The 15970-nt window shown below is 34.0% G+C and overlaps 1 protein-coding gene across 1 annotated transcript in view; it reads right to left on the bottom strand.

Annotated features, from left to right (window-relative positions):
• The window catches only part of LOC143231655 (uncharacterized), a 163880-nt gene that overhangs the window by 134037 nt on the left and 13873 nt on the right, over positions 1–15970 (bottom strand). Inside the window, exon 2 of the mRNA XM_076466208.1 lies at positions 2786–2890. The gene's annotated coding sequence lies outside the window, so the exon portion shown is untranslated. The remainder of the gene's footprint in view (positions 1–2785; positions 2891–15970) is intronic.

Here is a 15970-nt window from a genome sequence, read left to right as displayed (position 1 = left end):
CTGCATATGGAACAAACATTGCAAATACCCGGTGCAATGCAGTAATATGCTAAATATAGAACTAACATTGTAAATACCTGGTGCAATGCAGTAATGTACTGAATATAGAACCAACATTGTAAATACCCAGTGCACTGCAGTAATATACTACAAAAAAACTAACATTGTAAATACCCGGTTTATTACAGTAATATACTAAATATAGAACTAACATTGCAAATACCCAGTGCACTGCAGTAATATATTAAATATAGAGCCAACATTGTAAATATCTGGTGTATTACAGTAAAAAACTACATATAGAACCAACATTGCAAATATCTGGTACACTCCAGTAATATACTACAGATAGAACTAACATTGTAAATACCTTGTGTATTACAATAATATACTAAATATAGAACTTACATTGTAAATACCCAGTGCACTGCAGTAATATACTAAATATAGAACTAACATTGTAAATACCCGGTGCAATGCAGTAATGTTCTGAATATAGAACCAACATTGTAAATACCCGGTGCACTGCAGTAATATACTACATATAGAACTAACATTGTAAATACCCGGTGTATTACAGTAATATACTAAATAAAACACCAACATTGTAAATACCCAGTGCACTGCAGTAATATACTACATATAGAACCAACATTGCAAATACCCAGTGCAATGCAGTAAGATACTAAATATAGAACTAACATTGTAAATAATTGGTGCAATGCAGTAATGTACTGAATATAGAACCAACATTGTAAATACCCAGTGCACTGCAGTAATATACTACATATAGAACTAACATTGTAAATACCCGGTGTATTACAGTAATATACTAAATATAGAACTAACATCGTAAATACCAGGTGCACTGCAGCAATATACTACATATAGAACTAACATTGTAAATATCCGGTGTATTACAGTAATATACTAAATATAGAACTAACATTGCAAATACCCGGTGCACTGCAGTAATATATTAAATATAGAACCAACATTGTAAATATCTTATGTATTACAGTAATATACTAAATATAGAACCAACATTGCAAATACCCAGTGCAATGCAGTAATATACTAAATATAGAACCAACATTGTAAATACCTGGTACACTGCAGTAATATACTACAGATAGAACTAACATTGTAAATACCCAGTGTATTACAGTAATATACTAAATATAGAACCACCATTGTAAATACTGGTGCACTGCAGTAATATTCTACACATAGAACTAACATTGTAAATACCCGGTGTATTACAGTAATATACTAAATATAGAACTTACATTGTAAATACCCGGTGCACTGCAGTGATATACTAAATATAGAACTGACATTGTAAATATCTGGTATATTACAGTAATATACTGCATATGGAACCAACATTGCAAATACCCGGTGCACTGCAGTAAGATACTAAATATAGAACTAACATTGCAAATAATCGGTGCAATGCAGTAATGTACTGAATATAGAACCAACATTGTAAATACCTGGTGCACTGCAGTAATATACTACATATAGATCTAACATTGTAAATACCCGGTGCACTGCAGTAATATACTAAATATAGAACTGACATTGTAAATATCTGGTATATTACAGTAATATACTGCATATGGAACCAACATTGCAAATACCCGGTGAAAAGCAGTAATATACTACAGAAAGATCCAACATTGTAAATACCCGGTGTATTACAGTAATATACTAAAATAGAACTTACATTGTAAATACCCGGTGTGTTACAGTAATATACTACATATAGAACTAATATTGTAAATACCCGGTGCAATGCAGTAATATACTAAATATAGAACTAACATTGTAAATACCCGGTGCAATGCAGTAATATACTAAATATAGAACTAACATTGTAAATACCCGGTGTATTACAGTAATATACTAAATTTAGAACTAACATTGTAAATACCCAAGGTATTACAGCAATATACTAAATATAGAACCAACATTGTAAATACCTGGTAAACTGCAGTAATATGCTAAATATAGAACCAACATTGTAAATACCCGGTGCACTGCAGTAATATACTACATATAGATCCAACATTGCAAATACTCGGTGGAAAGCAGTAATATACTACAGAAAGATCCAACATTCTAAATACCCGGTGCAATGCAGTAATATACTAAATATAGAACTAACATTGTAAATACCCGGTGCAATGCAGTAATATACTAAATATAGAACTAACATAGTAAATACCCGGTGTATTATAGTAATATACTAAATATAGAACTAACATAGTAAATACCCGGTGTATTATAGTAATATACTAAATATAGAACTAACATAGTAAATACCCGGTGTATTACAGTAATATACTAAATATAGTACTAACATTGTAAATACCCGGTGTATTACAGTAATATACTAAATATAGAACTAACATTGTAAATACCCGATGTATTACAGTAATATACTAAATATAGAACTAACATTGTAAATACCCGATGTATTACAGTAATATACTACATATAGAACCAACATTGTAAATACCCGGTGGAAAGCAGTAATATACTACAGAAAGATCCAACATTGTAAATTGCCGGTGTACTGCAGTATTATACTACATATAGAATCAGAGAGAACATAAATAAACTCTACTTGCAAATAGTCCAATGATCTGTTAATCCCAATTTAGAGACTGTTAAATCCTAACAAATATTTTTACTACTTTCGACACAGTAATACCATAACTTACGTCGGCTCAATCCCCACATGACTACAACAGTACAAAGAAACCATAAAACAACTTACCATGAAACAAGGGCACGATTTACAGTCGATGTTCGTCGACAACTGAATGCCAGTATAGTCTCAGGACATGACGGGTACAGATTCATCTGTTACTGTTTAACAGCCCTATGCGAGATAGTTTCGATTAAAAACTTACGTCACCACCAACATCACTCACTCTAGATACGACATAGTTCCGTAAAAGCAAAAAAACAAACTTATATTATCACAAATAGCACTCAACTATTACATTCAGGACAATTTGAGTAAAAAAAATTTAAATCAACACAAATATCATTCACCAAGAGATCGAGGCACTGTCAAAAAATATTTCAAATTATCAGAAAAATGACAAGTAACTCATCAGGACTATTTATCACAACGTATGGAGTATACTGTTATAAATAAACATTGTTACTTTCATGTTTTCAGTATTTTAGCTTTAAAAATATACAATTCACAGAGGTAACATGAACATTTATTTCAGTAAGAAGAAACAGGAGAGACATGAAGAAAGAATATCTGATCAAAAAGTGGAAGAAAACCAAATATACAAGTATGAACATAAATAATTAAGTTCTAAGTATTTGGTCTTCAGTCTCTCGTTTTAAACCTGTGTGAGGAGACTCTACAAGTACTTTTATAATAATAAGTAATTACCAAAAGTATGAGTGAAACGTTAAATCATATTATATATTATTATATACCACCTTGCTTTATTTATATGTATCATTTAAATAATATCACCTTCCTTTATTGCTAAGTGTAATTTTGTTGGTCCATCTCAGTTGCCTATCCTTTAAACCAAACTAAAACTATTAACTAAAAGAAAAAAAAAAAAAGAAGCCAGCTTTCTTTTAAATTCAAATTTGCTGTCTCCTCAACATTTGAAGGCAAACCATTCATAGGCAAACTACCTTATTTAAAAAATACAACCGTCTTAGCTAAAGATGGCTTCTACCTTGCCTGAATCCATATATGTGTGTTCCCTAGTTCTATGATTCTCACTGTTGAGTGTGAAAAATATTTATACATTAACATTATGAATTCCTTTTACAATCTTAAATACTTCAATCAGATCTCCTCTAACTTTCAACAGAAAACAAATTTAAGTATCTTAATCTCTCCTCATATACCAATCCTTTCATCCCAGGTACCATTTTATTAACCCTCCTCTGAATCATTACCAGCAATTCAATCTCTTTCCTAAGATAAGACCAAGACTGAACACATTATCCCAAATGTAACCTATTCAATGAAATTGTAACCTCTTTAGACTTGTATTAAATATTTCTCTAGTAGCAACCTAAAATAATATTTGTCCTACTACTAACAACAACACACTGCTTGGATGGCTTAAGAGACTGACCAAACATTACACCAAGATCCTTTTCTTTCATAATACTGTTAAGGTTATTTCCGTTCAATTTACACTTGTAATTCAAAGTAAGATTTTCCCTTAGTGAAACCATGTTGACTATCCAATACAATTCTAAACTTTGTTAAATGAGTTTGAAAAGCATCTATCAACAGATTTTCCAAACCTTTTCCCACAACTGATGTAAAACTCACAGACATAATTACTGACACAACTTTTATTACCTAACTTCAAGACAGGAGTAACACAATCCAATTTCCAATCTGTTGGTACTTGCCAACTCTTCAAGGACTTGTAAAAAATATTGTGGCACATGGCTCACATATCTGGTCTTTAACCTCCATTAAAATCATCAAGGAAATATTATTTAGTCCAGGAACCTTATCATTCTTTAAACTTCCAAAGTGTATCTTAACAAGTTCAGAAGTTATGCAAGTCCCTGGTTCAACTTTGTTTTCATTTGTCAATTGCTCAAGATGAGGAATACTGCTTAAGTCTTTATTAGTAAGAACTGAAGATAAAACAGAATTTATTATCCAAGCCATTTTATAATCAACAGAAACAAGCCTTCCTTTATCATCTCTCAGGGGGTCCTATCCCCATTCTAACATTTTGTTTACCCCTAATGTACTTTAAAAATCCTTATTGTTAATTTTTATGCTTTCACACAAATATTTTACAGATATCCTTTTGGATGTTCTAATTACCTGTTGGACCAACTTTCTTAACTTTCTACATCTTCTATAATACCAGTCAATTTAATTTTTCAAATTTGTGATGATTTTCTTTAATTTCGTCTCTCATACTATTTGTGAGCCAACATGGAATTTTACTTCCAGCTGCTATTTTCTTTCTGTAAGGAATATATTAGTTTTGAATATTGGATTTTCTTTTAATTCTTCACATTTACTCAGTGTGTCCAAATAACTCAGCTGTCCAATTGACAACAGGTAATTCCTGTTGCATTTCTTCAAAATATATATATTTTTTTAAATTTGGAATCAAAATACCATTATTCCCAATTTCTATATGCAGCAAAACATCAAACCCAATACAAATTTCCATCCTCTCAACCATTTCTACATTACAAGTTAACAATGCTAAAATAGCATTCAGTTACTTCCTTGACTAACTGGTTAACTAATAATAGTTTTTTTCCTTTATATCCACTAACAGAAACCCAAATGGATTCAATCTCCTTGTTATTATCCTTATTATTCTCAAATACAACATCATGTAATTCACACTTTGTTTCATTTATCTTTGCCCTCACCACTTCTAGTCCTAGTTTAAAGCTTTCCTTACAGCTGAATTAATAGCCCTTGCAAACATGCCAAACCCTTTCCTATTTAAGTGTAAACAGTCTATTTCAAATAGTTCTCTCTTCCCACTGAACTAATCCCACAAGTCCAACCAGCTAATCTGCTCATCTTTACATATTAATTTCAGCCTAGTATTTAGCTCTAATGACCTACTTACAATTTCATCTCCACAATTATTTCTTGGCAGTATCCCTGACACAATTAATTTATGTTCTTTAAATGCTGTTATCACCCACTTGTACTGATTAATTTACTCCTCTGACTTATGTTTCCCCTATGTTATTAGTCCGTATGTGCACAACATAAACTGCATCATTGTCAGTCCCCCTCATTATATCTCTTTCTTTGTCAGTTATGTCTTCCACCTATGCCCTAGGATGGCACCTATGTATTTTCTCCCTGTTTACCTCAAAGAATATTCTGTCCTCATACGGTGTTAAGGAATCACCTATAACATATTTAAGTTCATAATCTATATCCTTTTTCTATTCCTTTTGCTTTCCCTCCCTCCAACAGTTCCTAGTCTACATAAGCCAAGGGTTTAAATATCTTGCTCAACAGAATAGGGTCTTTACAATTGAGTTCACTACTTTTAACCCTAATACTTCTCTTTATAACTTCCTGAATTTCATTGTTAATCTTAGCTGACGCCTCCCTTGCATGTATATGTTTAAGCTCTTCTTGATGTCCTGCTGTCATTCTTATAGTTTATACTTCTATTTATATATTTAATTAGCTTTAGTTAGGATAGCTTCCAACTTTTCTTACAACCTGAAAACTATATATATAAATTGAATATCCTCACTACTAGTATCCTTAAAATGAATAGTAGTCCAGAGTGCCCAACTAAAACCCATTTGATGCATCTATTGCACCGAACAAACCAGGAATGCTTAATCTCCAAACTAGTCTTAATCATTGTATTATTTATAGAATAAAAATAAACACTTAATATTACGATTAAATACTAATACCGTGTTAAGCCGAAGTTTGACAATCAACTAATTTTTATACTATATTTATTAACTAACACAATGTATTTAATTTGCTTTATAATGTCACTGCAAGTTGAATATTATCTAAGCCTAAAGAACCCTTACATGTACTAATTCTTATCTAGCATTATACTATACGTTACACAACTAAAATCTCAATTAAAAGCTTATTCCTACTATTTTAGGCCCCAATCTTACTAAATTTATTTATTTTTTATTATTCAAGTTTAATTTCTAAAGATAAAAATAAAAACAACTAGTATTCAATAATCCACAATATTACCAGAACATAGTTTTCTAACCTCTTCTTTCCAAATAATGCCCTCTACAAAATTTAAGTATTAAACTTGTTTTACTACAAAGTGTGATTTAAACAATAGAGGTAACTTTGAATATTGATTTCAATATTTCTTAACATTCACATCAATTATAAGATTGATATGTCATGTACACAAGTCACTCGTATTTCAACTATGAACTGAAACATAATACGAGAAATTCTTCTGTGTTGTTGAATAGAGTATTTAAAGTTTGATCTACTTTATAAAGTCAAGTAATATTTCAGTCACCTTTAACAAGCCTCGTTCATATTTGACAGTCTTGGAAGTTAAATGAATTATTCATATTGATAAATATATATCAAAGTGACGCGCGTGTGTACAATGAAGTTAATAATCATATCTTTAACGTTATTTTAAAGTACTATAAACGTAAATAAAGATCGACTCTATATAAATCCATCAATAAAGTAAAACACTTTCGTTTTATAGATGGTGGACACTTCTTTCATGATACACTCCATGCTTTACGTACGATTCTAGCTCAGTATGTACGAAGGTCATTTTAAAATACGATCTGCATTTCAGTTACAGATAATTAAAATAGATGTTACACGTATTGCATCAAGAACAGACACGCGCCCCCAACGCAATCGACTTTGTCCTTGAACGTACTCAACAGAAGTAGAACTTAACCTGTACTGGACACTATTTTTCCTTCAGTATTATAAAAGTTAGGTGATAATGTTACAAACAGTGATGAATTATCAGATAATATTCCACATGTTGCTGTGGCAACCTGACATATTAAAGTACTGAAAGTTTCGTTGATCGATTATAATATTACAAAATTTCTGGAAAGCTGTGCAAAGTTTCAGAGATCCTAATTCTATTCTATTCTAATTGTCTATTAACAGAAATACTATAAAGTCTATACGCCTCATATATGATAATTGGAAAAAAAACTGCATATATACATATAACACTGACGGTTTACTTAGTCTCTGACATCGCAAGAAGCCATTTATTATGTTTTTCAGAAATTTCTGATTACTCATAATGAAAAACATTCTATCGTAATTGCTCTTTTTTGAAGTATCACAATGATAAACGTATGCGTCTTAAGTTTCAAAATAGTGTAAGTATGGCTTCATCTAATATTTTATAGGTTTGATATACAGTAAAGTTCAGAGAGTACAGTTGCTTGAAATAACGTTATCAGTGGCGACTTCTCGCAAGCTTGCATTGCAGTGAATGTACGTTTATATCTTACTAAATAGCATGTCAGCTTGCTTTAACATAAATTTATGTTTAAAGTATAATACAAGAGTTCAAAGCGTTTCATATTCTGTTGTTGTTGTTTTCTGTAGCATTAAATGAACCGTTTCTGTACGCATGCCTGGTATTAAAGAGTAAATATATGCACTTCAGGGGTTAACGTACACACAGAATATACATCCACATTCTAATTTGTACCCATCATCTAAGTACATTTCACAGTAAAACAATTACATTAGTGGAATTAGCCGAGTTTGTTGCCAGCTAGAAATTGGAAGTTACAGTTATATATCAACTAAGCATTCTATGAACGTGGACATGTTTCATTGAAAGTTAATATTGAACAGATAGGTTGGTATTGTCAGCACGCACCCAAGATAGAAACACGACATGAACCTGATAGAATAGGGTTTACAACCTTCTAAAACATTTAATCATGAGGCCATATTGAAGGAAAATAAGTAAACACGAAAAGAAACTCCTGTTGCTCATAAACCTAAAAGAGGGGAATTTTTTTTCTTTGTGGTACAAGTCCCTATCAATACACGCATGCGTGCGCTATTTTCAATGTCAACCACGCCGTTAGGCTATACTAGAAACTTATCACTAATCGACTATTTCTATAAGTGGCGACACTATTAAACACCTGAAAATAGACATGTGAAAAAAAAAGTCAAAATCGACGGTAGTTTATATATGCAGGCGCTCATGAGAATTTAAGTGTCCTTAGCTATGCATGAATTAATGTGTATCATGAAATCCAACAAAAAGTTATTGGGAATTTGACATTAAAACATCTAAAAACTGTCAGGTGAACTGTAAGTGCTATCAGTGCGTTTCATTTTGTTAGGCTGTTTGAAGTAATTCGTTGTTAATCAGAGATTCGCGGGTTCGAATTCCCTTCATCGAAAATTCTCGCCCTTTTAGGCGTCGGGGCATTATAATGTTACTGTCAAACCTTTGTAATTTATTGGTAAGAGAGCAGCCCAAGGGTTGGCAGTGGATGATATTGATTTGCTTCTGCCTTCCATCTAGTCTTCCACTGTTAAATTAGGGAAGGCTAGCGCAGACAGCCCTTATGTAGCTTTGTGCGAAATTCAAAACAAGACAAGAATAGCTCAATCTGTAGCGACTCGGCCAAATGATTAAAGCACTCGACTCATAATCCGAGAGTCGCGGATTTTATTGAAAACAAGAAAACTTAGCTTGTTAATAATATGTGGCATTATGTGATCTTCAACACAGTACAAGTTTTATGTAACCTGTCCCAAGTTATTCTCAAGTATTAACAGTCAGAGATAGATAATTCAGTACTTAAAGACTTCAGTAATTTATTATGATTTTTCACCACATGTTACATGATACAAGACACTAGCTTGGTGGTATCAATGGCATCACTTGAGAAACAACCTGAATTACAGCTTGAGATTATAAACAAGAATGGTAATTATATAACTTCTTAATCCTTACAATAAAAAAAAACTTGGAGTGAATTGTAGAAAAGAAACCAAATTTAAAGTCTAAATGTATCTCAAAATGGCTAGCATGGGTATTAACAGTATTAACATCCATATCACCTGTTCTCAGATACATTTTTACTTCAAGTGGGTTTCTCATCATCATGAATTACCTCACAAAATTAAAATCATTTTATATATAACAGAGCTGAGTGAGTAACTTAACCAATTATTCATAAGCATTGTTTAAATAAATTATTAACAGAAAAATAATTAGCTAAAGAAGATTAATTCTTCTTATTAGTTTTTAATTATTCCAACTATCTATCATGAGTATTGTTAAATAAATTATTAACAGAAAAATAATTAACTACAGAAGATTAATTCTTCTCCTTATTACTGTTTTTAATTATTCCAACTATCTATCATGAGCATTGTTTAAATAAATTAACAAAAAAATAATTAACTAAAGAAGATTAGTTCTTCTCCTTATTACTGTTTTTAATTATTCCAACTATCTATCATGAGTATTGTTTAAATAAATTAACAGAAAAATAATTAACTAAAGAAGATTAGTTATTCTCCTTATAACTGTTCTTAATTATTCCAACTATCTATCATGAGCATTGTTTAAATAAATTATTAACAGAAAAATAATTAACTAAAGAAGATTAGTTCTCCTTATTACTGTTTTTAATTATTCCAACTATCTATCATGAGTATTGTTTAAATAAATTAACAGAAAAATAATTAACTACAGAAGATTAATTTTTCTCCTTATTACTGTTTTTAATTATTCCAGCTATCTAATTTCATGAGAATAGTCAATTATCAAATTTCATCAATCTCTCAATTGTAATATGCAGTGTCAAACAGTTGTTACACTATAACAGTGTTGATTAGGCCTATACTCTATACCTGTGGTATATTGACATACTAAGTGCTTTTATCCTTTTGTAATATTATGGTATTTATTCTTTGTTTTGTATATATACAGGTTTCATGCAACTGTTTTCATTAAATGCTTGTGATACCTACCACTGATAACATGCTATTTACTCTAGCAGTGTTTGTTTTCATTTAACATATAATTTTTCCTGCAAATCAGTGAAATAACCAAAGTACACAACTTTTTGAGGAAAATTTAAGAAACTTCTAATTTTTGGTGCCCACTTAATGAGTTTCCAGGAAATAATACTTTGATGAAATTCAAAAAAAATTCCAAGAATGAGTGAATCATATATTTAAAGGCTATTTTCATTGTTTTACATATTTCTTTCTTCATTTCTGTAAAAGTCAGAGAAGTTAAGATTTGTATTGTATATTGTATTTTACTGAATATCCTCTTATTAAGATGACCTATCCCATTGCTCTGTTAACTCAGTTTTATCTAAAAATACAACATACCGACTTACTTAGCTAGCAACGATACACAAAAATAACATTGGTTAGAGAAATTTCTCAACAACACATTTTGTTTGTTATCTCACACCAAATTATTAAGTTGGTTGGTTTGGTGTTTCATGGCGCAAAGCAATTAGGCTATCTGCCCCAAACATCCGGTAAAAGGTTAAAGTAAAATTAGTAAAATTTATAAAATGAGATTGAGATAAAACAAGGCAATGTTTAATTTTTGAATTAAAAACATAAATAGCATTAAATCCAATTTTTACATCTAGTCCACAGAGGTAAGAGAACAACTACAGTAATACAAGTTGTAAAGGGCTTTCTGTAGTATAATTGTAATTATCATAACTTGCCAGGAAGACTAACAGGTAAGTTCAAAAACCACTGTTAAGTCACCTGAAATTGGCCTTTCCAGTCCTGATTCTGATTTATTTGATGTTACGGCCATTTTCTAATTTCAAGTCGAACTAGATGGACTTTGATTCTTAAAAGGGAATCACATTAAAAAAAAGGTCTAATGTATAAATTCAAAAACTTAAATAGCATAAAAAAATTAATGGCCTTTAAAAAACTAAAAATAGTTCTAACGTGGACAGCGTCACCATCGCCAATAACACTGTCTAACGTTACCGATAAACCTTGGGGAAGAACATGTTTAAAATGGTGCCGTCGTTGAGAGTCATAACGACGGCGAGACAGTAAAATGTGACTTATTGTGACCCGAGTGTTACACAGACTACACATTGGTGCATCAGTTCCAGATAAAAGAAAACGACGAGTTAAAAAACTGTGACAAATGCGGAGTCTAGGTAGAACAAGTTCCTCTTTCCAATCCTTACGGTAACAAAACGGCCAAAGTCCAATAGAGGGTTTTATTTGGAAAAGCTTGTTTTCACGTTGCTCTCTCCAAGTCGACTGCCAACTGACACAAAACCGAGTCTTGAATAAAGAACCACAGTCCATGTATGGAACAGGCACAACAGTGACAGTGCAAGAGCAAATAGATTTAGCTGCAGTGTCGGCGAGCTCGATCCCGCGAATACCAATGTAGCCCGGTATCCAGAAAAACTGGATAAAAGTACATGTTAAAGAGAAATGGGACAACCGGTTTTGAACATTGGCGAGAACAGGGCGTGAATTAACGTGAAGCAATTTCAGGGCCAATAGAGAGCTAAGCGAGTCAGTATAAATAGTGCAATTTGAGTACTGCTTAACTTCTATGTGATCCAGGGCAAGAGAAATGGCGTACCTTTCAGCAGTAAACACAGAAGCTGTAGAGGAGGATTCTGCACGCAACTACCGAACCACAACAAACCATGGCAGAGCCCACAGAGTCACCTGATTTCAAACTATCTGTATAAATAGGAATGGAAAGATGGTTTGAAAAATCTTCGGCAAATAACAGACAGTATTTCCAATTAGGAGTGTCTGCTTTTCTCAGATGACTTAAAGATAGGTCACATTTGGTGACTGTAAGAAGCCATGGTGGGATGAGCTGACCAGTGGATACAGCAATGTTAACCAAAGACAGACCCAATTCATTCAATTGCACCTGAATACGAACGCCAAAAGAGCCAATTGCAAATCATCTGATCTGAAAAAGTATGACTTACCAAGGAAGGAAAACACAACTCCAGGTGGGATACTTTGGTAAGGAACGAAGTTTCGAAGCTCATAGTAAAGGAATTTGCAAACAGCAGAGGTGCAAAGAAGGTTCATGAGACTCTGTGTATAAGCTCTAAATTTGGGAAGTTCGGAAACCCCAGTGCAGAGATAAAGTCCTTGATGATGAATGGGATCCAGCATCTTTGAGGCTGAGGTCCAGGCAGAACCATAGACCAGTGATCCATACTCTAGTTTCTATCTAAATAGTGCACGATATATCTTTAGTATAGAACATTGATCTGCTCCCCATGTAGTGGAAGAGAGGGCATGGAGGATGTTCAGTACTCTTGTACATTTGACCCGTAGCTGCTTGATGTATTGTGTACAGGTCAGCTTATGGTCAAAGATAAGCCCCAAGAATTTTGTCTCAGGGGCCACAGGCGGCACAACTTCAGGATAAAGGTGAATACTCTGTTGGTGGCAAAAGTACATGCAAACAGTTTTAGAGAGAGAGACGTTAAAGCCGTTTGCTGTGGTCCACTTCAATAAATGTACCTCATGTTCGACGACTGACATGAGATGTGAAAATTGTTGACATAGAGCCCATAAGAGAGAGTTTTTTAGTGATAACATTAATCTTTATACTGAAAAGTGTGACACTCAAAACACAGCTCTGAGGGACTCCAAGTTCCTGTAGAAAAGATTGGGAAAGTGTCGAATCAACACGGACTTGGAATTTCCTGTTCATTAAAATTTTTTAAATAAAAATGGGTAAATGGCCACGTAACCTATATATATGGAGGTCTTGCAAAATGCCATACCTCCATGTTGTGTCATAAGCCTTCTCAATGTCAAAGAATATTGATACAAGATGTTGTCATTTGTGAAAGGCTTCTCTGATTGACGTTTCAAGTCGAATCAGGTGATCCATGGTGGAGTGCTGCCAGCAGAACTCACACTAGGTGGATGAGAGGAGGTTGTTTGATTCGAGAAACCAAACAAGGTAAGCATTAACCATCCTCTCTAAGGTCTTAGAGAGACAGCTCGTCAAAGCAATTGGACAATAGTTTGAAGATATCTTGGGATCCTTCCCAGGCTTAGAGAAAGGTAGGGCAATAGTCTGGCACCAGGCATCAGGAAAAATATTCTCCTGCTAGATACAGTTAAAAACAATCAGAAAAATAGCAAGAGAAACAGGAGATAGATGGTGCAGCATTTCATAGGGTACATCATCAGGTCCGACCAATGTACTGCCAGACCAAGGAAGGGCCAGTTTGAGTTCCACTAGTGTAAAGAGTCTTGATGGCTAAGAAGGTAGAGGAAGAAGCAGAAGTGCTAGATACTCAGCAAAAGCTTTCACCTAGAGTTCCAATGATGCTCCAGGTATCAGCTACGTCTTGGCCATCAGAGATTAAGATTAAGAGGGTGACAGAATTATATTGCCCACTGACCTTTTGAACCTTGTCCCATATGACTTTGGAACTGGTGGTAGAAGATATGCTGGTTGTGAGCTTAATCCAAGAGTCCTTCTGGTTTAGACGTATTACCCAACAAGCATGTGTACGGGCCTGCTGGAAAGCAATGCAGTGCGAGAGTGTGGAGTACCTACAAAAAGTATCCCAGGTCCATTTTTGAGCCTTCCGTGCCATGTGGCACGTAATAGCGGTAAAGGACTGACTAGATGCATGAAAATAAGTATAAAAACCAGTTTTGAAAAGATAATGGTTGTGATAAGAGAATATACACTCTACGAAATGACCCCTCCTATCAATATCAGCACTTCCCCAAAGAGGATGATGCCCATTAAAGTCCCCTAGGATTAAAAAGGGAGATAGCAACTGTTGAATGATAGCATCAAGGCCAGATTCATCATAGGTCTTTTGAGGCGAAAGGTAGAGAGAACAAAGAGTGATGGTACGACTATAGCCTCCAAGGGTGTGTCGAGTGGAAAAAGATAGGGTGGGCACATGCTGATCAATCAACAGTGCCACCACTCCATGCGATCATCCATCACATAGCCTGTCATTTCTTTACAAACAAAACTGCCAAAAGGTGACTGTATCAGTAGGTTTCAGAAATATTTCCGTAAAAAAAGATTTACAGGATGTAGGAAGCAATCAGTGTTTCGATGTCATCTATAATAGAGCATAAACCTCGACAGTTCCATTGTATCTAGGTGGCAATTTTTATTTATGTGCAGGTAAATTGGGTGGAGAGCCCTTTTGATTATGACTACGTCTTTTTTCTTTATTGTATTTAATTGAGGGAGGTCTGTCGACCTCCATCGACCCTGCCCTGGGTAGAATGGGCATGTCTTTGTTGTTGGAAGAGGATTCCAGCGACTGAGGACGTAATGAATGATCGTTTTGCATCTTGGGGTGGGAGAATAAGATGTATTCAAGGAAATGCCCGTACCCAAGAACCAAAGGAAGTGGATTTTGGGGTTTTCTTGAATGTAGGTTAGAAACAGAGATGGGTATTGAAGTTGATTCATCAACTTTTTTAACCATGGAGGTCAAAAGACTTTTCATTTGGTTTGAGAACTATTCTTTTGGAGGCACAGAGATCTGTCTGCAGTCCCACTGTGATAGTAGAATGAAGTGCAGCAGCATTTGTTTGAGATGAAGTGTTGGACAACAACGTTCGAATTTCAGGGTAAGTAATGTTTTAAATCTTTTTCAAAAGCTGCACCTATTTTTCTTCCAACCATTTAGGGCAAGAACAAAGGTAGGATGGGTGAGAACCATTGCAATTGACACAATAAGGGTCTGTTTCACACTCATAGGCATCATGGTCCTTGCCACCACAACAAGCACACGTCAAGGAATCATGACATGATGTCTTTGAGTGACCAAACTGCTAACATTGGAAACATCTGGGAGGGTTTGGAATGTATGACCATATCTTGCAATTAAGATAACCTGCCTTGATGATGGCAGGTGGACGTAGTGATGTAAATGTCAGAATGAGGACATTGGCTAGCATAATAATTCCATCCTTGCATGTGGAGATATGCCTCATTGCAGAATCTCTTTGGGTGGAGAAACCTACAAGAATCTCTGACTTGGGGGATGTTCTTCAAATCCCTATCAACAATAACTCCATGTGATGAATTCAAAGTAGCATGAGGTGTAACCTCAATAGGTATATCTTCAATCACCTTTGAATGCTAGAGGAGTTCACTGTGTTGAGATGTGAATGTTTCCACCAATATGTCAACAACGCAAAGCTTTTTTACTGACTTTGGAGAGGAAGCAAGTCCCTCTAGTCTCTTCTGAATGAAAAAGGAGATATATGCCCTAAAGGTTTGTCTGAAAGAGAATGTAGTAAAAGAAAAGAGGTACAGGTGTTACAGATGTTGAAGATTGCTGCTCAGAATCTTCAAGACATGGTTGCTTACCAATTGACTGTTTTCACTATTTTAGTGAAGTTTTTATTTGGAGGATCCATAATAAAAAAAAAGAATATTTCAGTGCCCACTGACTC

Source organism: Tachypleus tridentatus, chromosome 11, assembly GCF_004210375.1.
Source record: "Tachypleus tridentatus isolate NWPU-2018 chromosome 11, ASM421037v1, whole genome shotgun sequence".
In the NCBI taxonomy this organism is placed as follows: domain Eukaryota; kingdom Metazoa; phylum Arthropoda; class Merostomata; order Xiphosura; family Limulidae; genus Tachypleus; species Tachypleus tridentatus.
This window is presented reverse-complemented; position numbering and strand designations above follow the sequence as displayed.